Source organism: Cucurbita pepo, chromosome 18 (assembly GCF_057944985.1).
Source record: "Cucurbita pepo subsp. pepo isolate OVF chromosome 18, ASM5794498v1, whole genome shotgun sequence".
Classification (NCBI taxonomy): Eukaryota; Viridiplantae; Streptophyta; class Magnoliopsida; order Cucurbitales; family Cucurbitaceae; genus Cucurbita; species Cucurbita pepo.
The window spans coordinates 1,753,101-1,761,132 of NC_141815.1; the positions used below are offsets into that span (position 1 = coordinate 1,753,101).

Consider the following 8,032-nt stretch of genomic DNA (forward strand, 5'->3'; position numbering starts at 1 on the left):
ATGTAACGACCCGAAATTTTCTACTTAATTTAAGGTCGCTACTGTATACATACCATAAACATTGAATGCGGAAGAATTCAATGTTTATGGTATGTATACCGTAGCGACCTTAAATTAAGTAGAAAATTTCGGGTCGTTACATATTACTAGACTCGGTAGAATAAATTACTAACTTATTGAAGCAATTATAGGAGAATTGGCAATAGTTGCCAAATTGTGAACCAAATTTAGTGCCTAAGGTTTTTTTTTTTTTTTGCTCTCCGAAGGATCTCTTCCTCAAGTTGTTCATTTGCTTCTTTTACTTGTTTCAACTTATTTTGATCCAGGGTCACATCCAACATTTGGTATCAGAGCCAGGATGTTGAAGCAAATGCCATCACTATAGAAAGTCACTGTAGGAAGTGACAATGATAAAAAGCAGAAAAGAGGGGAGTGTAACGCTCCAGTACTAGCTACTCACGAAAATTCGAATTGTGACCAAAAAGACGAAAGCACAAACAAACAAAAATATAAGAAAAAAAAAAGAAGAGGAAAAGATAAAAATACCATTTAATTAAAATAGAAGAAGGGAAGTTTTGTTTCAAAATATTAAACGGGATACAAATATAAAAGGAATATACAAAAGACTAAAAAATACGGAAAATGGATTGATGCTGTGGAACGACCCCCTCTGTGACAGCACAGCTCTCAAACGCTCCTCCATCCCGACCGACAGTCAACGAACACCTGAAAAAGATAGGAAAACTTGGAGCCACCAACTTATAGACTCTCATCGCATCCCAAGATTAACAGGTTCCCACGTGCTTCTAATTGGCTCTAGGACATCTGGTGTTGGTCTTATCCCATTGGAGCTTCTCTGGTTCTCTGTCTTTTCTTGTAATCCCTAAGAGCTCCTTATACCGAGCTGTAATCACTGGTGTCTCTCTATGAGGCGCTACCTCTGCATGGCATTCTGAGACTATATGACATCTTATCTAGGGGTTTACTGAGTACCTCCTAGGCCCATGATAGTCCCCTTTATTGGGGGATGCGACCCAACCCTTTCCCATGTAGTTAATGGGTTGTGCGACATGGGGACACTTTAACCATGCGAAACGGCTAGAAGCAGTGAGAACTGATCAGGAACCCTTGGTCATCCCACAAAGCTATTGATTCCATTCACACAACTAGCAGTCTAAGAACACTCCTAACGTACTTGATTTGTTGTGGTTATCTGTTAAGCTCCTATGGAAAGGTTAGGTCTAGACACAGTGTCACTTATAACCACAAATCACTAAGCTTATCTTATTAATGGGTCTTGGAAATTAACTAAGTTTGCATACAACCGTCATCTAGCATCATCATACATATTTCCTGCAAATTAAACATACATGCTTAACGGGGCGATAACATCCATCAAGCACCTGATGCGCAGAGTTCACAAATTCAGATCCTCCTTTCAGCACAAATTAAACATATGCATATATATAGCGGAAGCTTAAAGCATAATTGCAACATTCAGATAATTCACATAATACACTCATACTCATAATAATTGGACTACCTAAATTCATTCATGGAAAGCAACCACCTAAGGTAAATTCACCGGCGAGCATTCATGTCAAGCGATTCCTACAAGTATTGCTTTCTAAATACCATGTGGACTCACATGATTGACGTGTGCCCTTTCGTTTAACGTTCTTGTGTAAATAGGGTGTCTAAAAATATTGATTTTTCCCAATTAGGTCCTAAATCACATAAAAATATGATTAAAATTGAAATCGGGCAAACAAAAGTCGAATAGGATGGGTAATAGTACCTCAAGCGCTCCCATGCGCCACCACGAGTCACCACGCGCCACTACGCGTCATCATGCGCCACCAAGTTTTATACTTACTTATGGAATAACCTTAAGAGAAATATTAGTAGACTTAGTAGAATAAGCTACTAACTTATGGAGAGATTCCGTAGTTGTTACCAAATTGTGGATTAAATTTTGTAATTGAGAATTGACAAGTTAAATAAATAAATAAATATAAAATAAATATATTTATTCAATTCAAGACAAAGTTGAAAGGAAACAAAGGATGAAATGACATGGTGTGAGCTGTTACCCACCCAACAATTGTCTTAAAAGTCGAGTCATCTTCAATAAATATCAATCACGAAATTTAAAAAATAGTGGAGGCCTTAATAGATAATTTTATAAAGATTTTCTTTTTGAATTTTTCTCTAAACCAAAGATGTTTGTGGATGAATAAGAGAGTGATATCATCCATATCATATCATGATGTTAAAAGCATCTTTAATGCCCACTCAAATGTTCAATTTGTATGTATTCTAGATGTCATATGTATGGAAATTCTAATTACTTTTTGAGTAAAAATGTAACTAGTTTATGTTTTTACTAAGAAAAAGTTAAATTTAGTATTTTTACAATTAATATACTTATAATCCGACCTTCACTTTTAGTCAGCTTATCATACGAATAGATTTTTAAGATCATTTGCACTAAGGAGTTGAATCAATAACTTTAATTAAGAGTGTCATAAAATTTCACAATGAAAACATTTTAAACCAATATTCTAAGTCTCTCAACCAAACAAAAAAAAAAATTGTCCCAATTTTTCTAAATTGATTCAAATGGGCTCTAGTTTTCCTAATTTTGTTTCTAACAGAAAAATTGATTTAAACAGCACCAATACTTTGCTCATCTTTCAATGGTTGAAAGTAGACTACTTCAGAAATAAAGTATTAAACGTCTTTTCAACCTTTTAAAACTTTTCAAACGTGAATTATTATTCTAACTTTTGGTTGGAAAGCACATTTGGTCATGTCTAAATGTTTAATTGAGATTAATATGGCATAGGAATTCAATAAGAAACTCTTAAAACTTAAGGATTCGGTGTGAGTTAATAAGCTTGACTTGACAAAAGAAGTTATTACTTTAAGAAATATATTAGAAACATCTAATAGTTATTGATTTGAAAGTTTAGGGAATTGATTATGAAATCTCCACTATAAATAGGTATGTTATTTACGAGAAAAAAATTAATAAAGCATATGTGCTTAAGGTTACTCTATTCATAACATCTCTCCTCTCGAGTTGTTCTTCAGCTTCAATTATTTATTTCGACATATTTGATCATGAGGAATATCTAACACTATTTTCTCATGGCGTAAGCCATCCTAAGAAAGCTGGTGTTTTACTTGATGAGCTTGCTTATGAAGATGTTTGATGCAAGGTAGAATCGGAAAAGGTGTGATGGTAAGTAATTTCGTTTCATCATCCAAAAACATCAATCTTTTTCGTCTCAAAATGGCCAATGAAATCAAAGGCGTAGCTAAAAAGTTACATGAACATTACTCGAGAAAAAGATTTGTGGGATTCATTGCTACAACATCTAAAGAAGCTAAAACTGATCTAAACCAAATTGTAGAGATGAACTCCTTTCCCGATGAAATTGGAGTTATTGAGAGGAAAATTGAAGTATCAAATATAGTGGATAAGTTCCTAGCTGTTAAGAATCAATAAATTCTAATTGTTGTACCCATTGTTGGTACGGGTGGTTTAGGAAAAAAAGCTTTGGTGAACGAGGTTTTCCATCATGAAATGATAAGGAAGAATTTCGATACTTTTATATGGGAACGTGTGTCTGATCATTATAATATAAATAAAATTTTAAGAGCAATCTTGAAAATCTTAAATACTACTTTTGGTGGCTCTCATACTTCAATAACAACAAAAACTCTATTTTCTTGTTGTAACGACCCTAAATTTTCACATACTCAGAGTCGCTACTAACGTCTCATGCTCATCTATAATGCGGAAATATAACTCTTACATGAACATAATTGATAACGAAAATTTCAGAAAAAAAAAAATGTTTAAAACAACCTCTTCTCTAAAAAACACAGCCATGGTCTTACGTGTTTAAATATGAAATACTAAAATTGAGAGAAAACAAAAACAAATACAAAATAATTTAAAACAATGGAATGCAAAACAACCTATTCTAACTTAAGACTAGAAATTTAAATATGAGTCTACCCTATGCACGTGCCACAGTCTCTACTCGTGATGCCGCCGTCCTCCGTACAAGTGCACCTTGCCTTTACCTGAAAAATGAAGTGGCACACGGCCTGAGTATTTCAAAGAATACTCAGTAAGTGGCCCCACTATAGGGGGCCATGCAAATGCAAACACATACAATCATGATTTAGGGACCTATCTCTAATCATCTTAGGGGTGGCCTCCAGTCTCGGATAAATTGGATGTGTAGTACTTTCCTACACACGACTCACACATGCGAGTGTGAGTCCCCAGGGCGCTCGCACACCCCCTAGACCCTCTGGTCAAGCTAATCTATAGCGACGTCCGGAGGTCAGCGGAACCCCATAGTGTCATGCGCCTCATGAACACCCTCATCTGTGTGCTTTCGCACCTGTGCACATTCGCGCTCATCATAAGGTGCGCGTCCGCACTCATCATCTCTAGGGGAAGTAGCCCTATGCTTATGAACATACAAAATGCATGAGGTCCCTCTAAATCCATCGTAATGTCTCTTATGACACAACCCTCTAGTCTCATCTCTTTGTTACTCTAGGTAACGCATACTCGTGGATATTTATATTAATATCATTTTCATGCTCTTAGGGTTGTGTCCTACGTCGATCTAACGACATGATGCAATATGGCACTCATCATCATCTAGCATGCTCAATATAGAAAACATCATCATATTAAGGTAAAAATCATGCAATCATCATGCTCATCATATTGCCGCACTCATCATCATCTAGCATGCTCAATATGGAAAACATCATCATATTAAGGTAAAAATCATGCAATCATCATGCTCATCATATTGCCACAACGTGCGTCAAACATATCAAGCGTCACTCAACAAAATATGTATATACTGCACATATCATCAAGCATCATAATCCACACATCATCATAACTCATACAATTATTTAGCCTATCCTATAGTAAGGCCACTTACCTGGTTAGCTTATACGGGTGTGACCAATTTATCCTTAATGAAAGTTCGATTTTTCCCTTTGTATCCAAGCCAACCTATAAGAATCCATAACATCAATTTCATGTTTAATTCTCTAACTCCTACAAGGGTTCATGTGCTAAACTTCATGTGAGCATTAAAGACTTTATGAGTATTGAATATATATATATATATATATATCTTGGTATCCTTTTTTTTTTACTCTATGTATTTACTCGGTAAAATTGTTTTTGTTCACCAAATCTTCCATTTTCCGTCTCTCTTTTTTTCTTTCATGTATTTAATTAGTTAAATATATATAATTTCCTTTCCTTTACCTCTTTCTTTTCTTCTTTTATGTACTTAATTAATATATTCTTGTTCAATTCTTTTCTTACCTATTTAATTCTAACAGTTTAGTAAATGAAGGGTTGATCTAATTCTCAACAATGGTACAAAGAAGAAGATCTATGATCTCATTCAAAGATCTGACATGATTTCTAACGGCTAATTAACATCTAAATAACTGAGTAATATAGGTGGAAATCTGATTCTAATTAATTCGATAAATGATTTTGAATTTTTCTTTTCTTTCCTAAAACTACTGTCATTAACCATTTCCAATCTATTTTAATTTTTCCTTGAGTAAAAATGGCTATGCATCCATCCATTATGATTTTCTTCTCTTTCCTCAAAATGATGATTCAATTTAGATGCAATTGACACACCCAATTTTGATTTTCGATCCCATATCCAAAAATCTAAATAATTGAAAGAGAGATCTAAGATAACTTTTCTGTCTCGTGCAAAAATAAAAGAAAATGAGATCTAACTTACGGATGACTTTTCTATCTCTTTCCATTCCTATTAGATCTGCCTGAAGTGAAGGTCATCTCCAATTCTTCTCTCCAGATCTTTCCTATGTTTCTTTCTCCCATTTTTCCCTTCCCAAAATCTGCCATTTTTGTTTCTGTTTTCTTTCTTGTTTTTTTTTGCAGATCATTTTACAGTTGGAGGGGTTGGGAAGATATTTGGGGAAGGTGGAGAGAGACGATAATTTACTCTCTTTTTTTTTTATGTTTTTTTTTTATAATTATTATTTACTTATTATTATTATCTTTTCATTCTTTTTTTTTTTTTTTTTTTTTTTTTATCCGGTCGTTACACTTGTGCTTGATTATGTTTGGAATGAGCATCTCAATCTATAGAATGAGTTGAGGACTTGTTTGCTAAAGATCAATCAAAATTATAGATATCATTTGAGGTACTTACCAGATAATCATTAGTATTTATTTGAAAAATGTGCCTTTGGAAGTGTATTACAAATAGTTCCTGATAAAATTTGGGAAGAACTTGTTAAAAAAAATTTGGTGGCATACCCTTGCTGGTGAAAGTGTTAGGAGGAATGGTAAAACCATTCAAGAATTATGTGGGACTGCTATCGACTTTGGAAGGTCTAATGAGAATTGCATTACAAGATGAAAATCATATTTTATCCACAATCAAATTAAGCATGGACCGTCTACCATCTTCCTCATTGAAACAATATTTTGTCGATGGTTCAAATTTCCCACCAGATTTTCTCTTCTATAAGAAAGAACTTATTCAGACCTGGATAGCACAAGGGTTTATTTAACTATCCAACATACGCAATGTAATGATGGAAGATATTGGAGCGAACATATTTTGTTGTCTTGCTCATTGTTTCAAGATGTTATCAAGCATGCGAGAGGCAAAATTATATTTGTAAGATGCATGATCTTATACATGAAGCCACATGCACTATTTCGAATGATCAAAATTTGAGTTCAGATAAATATCTCAAGGTGAGAAAGATCTTTCGATTAGCCAAAAAATACGAACACTCTATTGCACTACAAATGTAGCCTTTGACATTCGCAATAAGATCACCAACTTCATCTACTTGCACGTTTTAATTTTAGAATTCATAAGTAAATTGTCAAATTCAATCGTTAAATTGAAACATTTGAGGTATCTAAACATTTCACAAACTTCAATAGATGTACTCCCAAAATCTATTGTTTTACCTTAATATGTATATCTTAAAGCTTCGAGAGAATACAGCTTCGAGAGAACACAGCTTCTCACTCACACAGTTGAGAAAGTTATTCAATTCAACGCATTTATAATTTAATTGAGATTTTTTCTATCGAACTAAGCAAATGCCTAAGAAATTGAGTCGATTGACTCAACTTCAAACGCTTTCTTGTGTTTATAGTTGGATTTGAGGAAGGATGTAAATTTGAGGAGCTTAAACCTTTAAAACACCTTAAAGGTAAAATGAGAACTTTTTGCTTGAGGGAGTAGAAAGAAAATAAAGGAAGTCATGGCTGCAAATTTAGGGGAGAAGAAAAATATTTGTAATAGTGAGTTCTAGCCAAAAAAAAAAAAAAGAGAAGAATGTTATGACAATGATTTAAACATGTTGGAAGGACTTCAACCACACAAAATCCTTAGGTATGGAGGATTCAAAATTTTGCAGGTTTACTTCTACCCAATGGTATTTTTGTTGAAAACTTAGTTGAGCTACGTCTTTTCTACTGCAATAAATATGAAACTTTACCAATGCTTGGAGAGTTGTTAAACTTGAGGTTCTTGAAATTAATGAGCTAAGTGCTGTAAAAAGGATCAGAGACGAGTTTTATGGGAAGTATCACGATAGCAAAAATTTATTCCCTAAATTGAAAAGATTTGATATTTCGTACCTACTCAATTTAGAGCAATGAGAAAAAATCTATGTTATATTGAATTGTACAACTTTTCCTCATCTCGAAAGCTTAATCATTAATTCTTGTCCCAAGCTAACGAATATTCTAAATATGTTTCCAAGCTTTGAAGGTCCTCCAAAATTTTGAACCCTAAAGATTTATTTATATGGAATTTTGACAAAACTACTAAACTCATTAAAACGTTGCAGCATGTGAAGATTTGTGCATAGCCTACTTTCTTGAGGATCTTTCCCCTTCAAATTTGCAAGGTTTTTTGAGACTTACATTACAAGTTCATTGGCCAAAGGAAGAATTGTGATG

General features: G+C 33.9%; 1 long non-coding RNA gene and 1 pseudogene across 1 annotated transcript; one reads left to right on the top strand and one right to left on the bottom strand.

The window, feature by feature from the left end:
- Window positions 1-535: 535 nt before the first annotated feature.
- On the bottom strand, window positions 536-1,926 carry LOC147786904 (uncharacterized). Its single transcript, XR_015413859.1, has 2 exons — window positions 1,799-1,926; window positions 536-726 (listed from the first exon to the last, which is right to left on the bottom strand). It is a non-coding gene; the product is annotated as an uncharacterized LOC147786904 (long non-coding RNA).
- Window positions 1,927-6,387: 4,461 nt separating this feature from the next.
- LOC147786905 (putative disease resistance protein RGA3) lies at window positions 6,388-7,729 on the top strand (annotated as a pseudogene).
- Window positions 7,730-8,032: the final 303 nt, after the last annotated feature.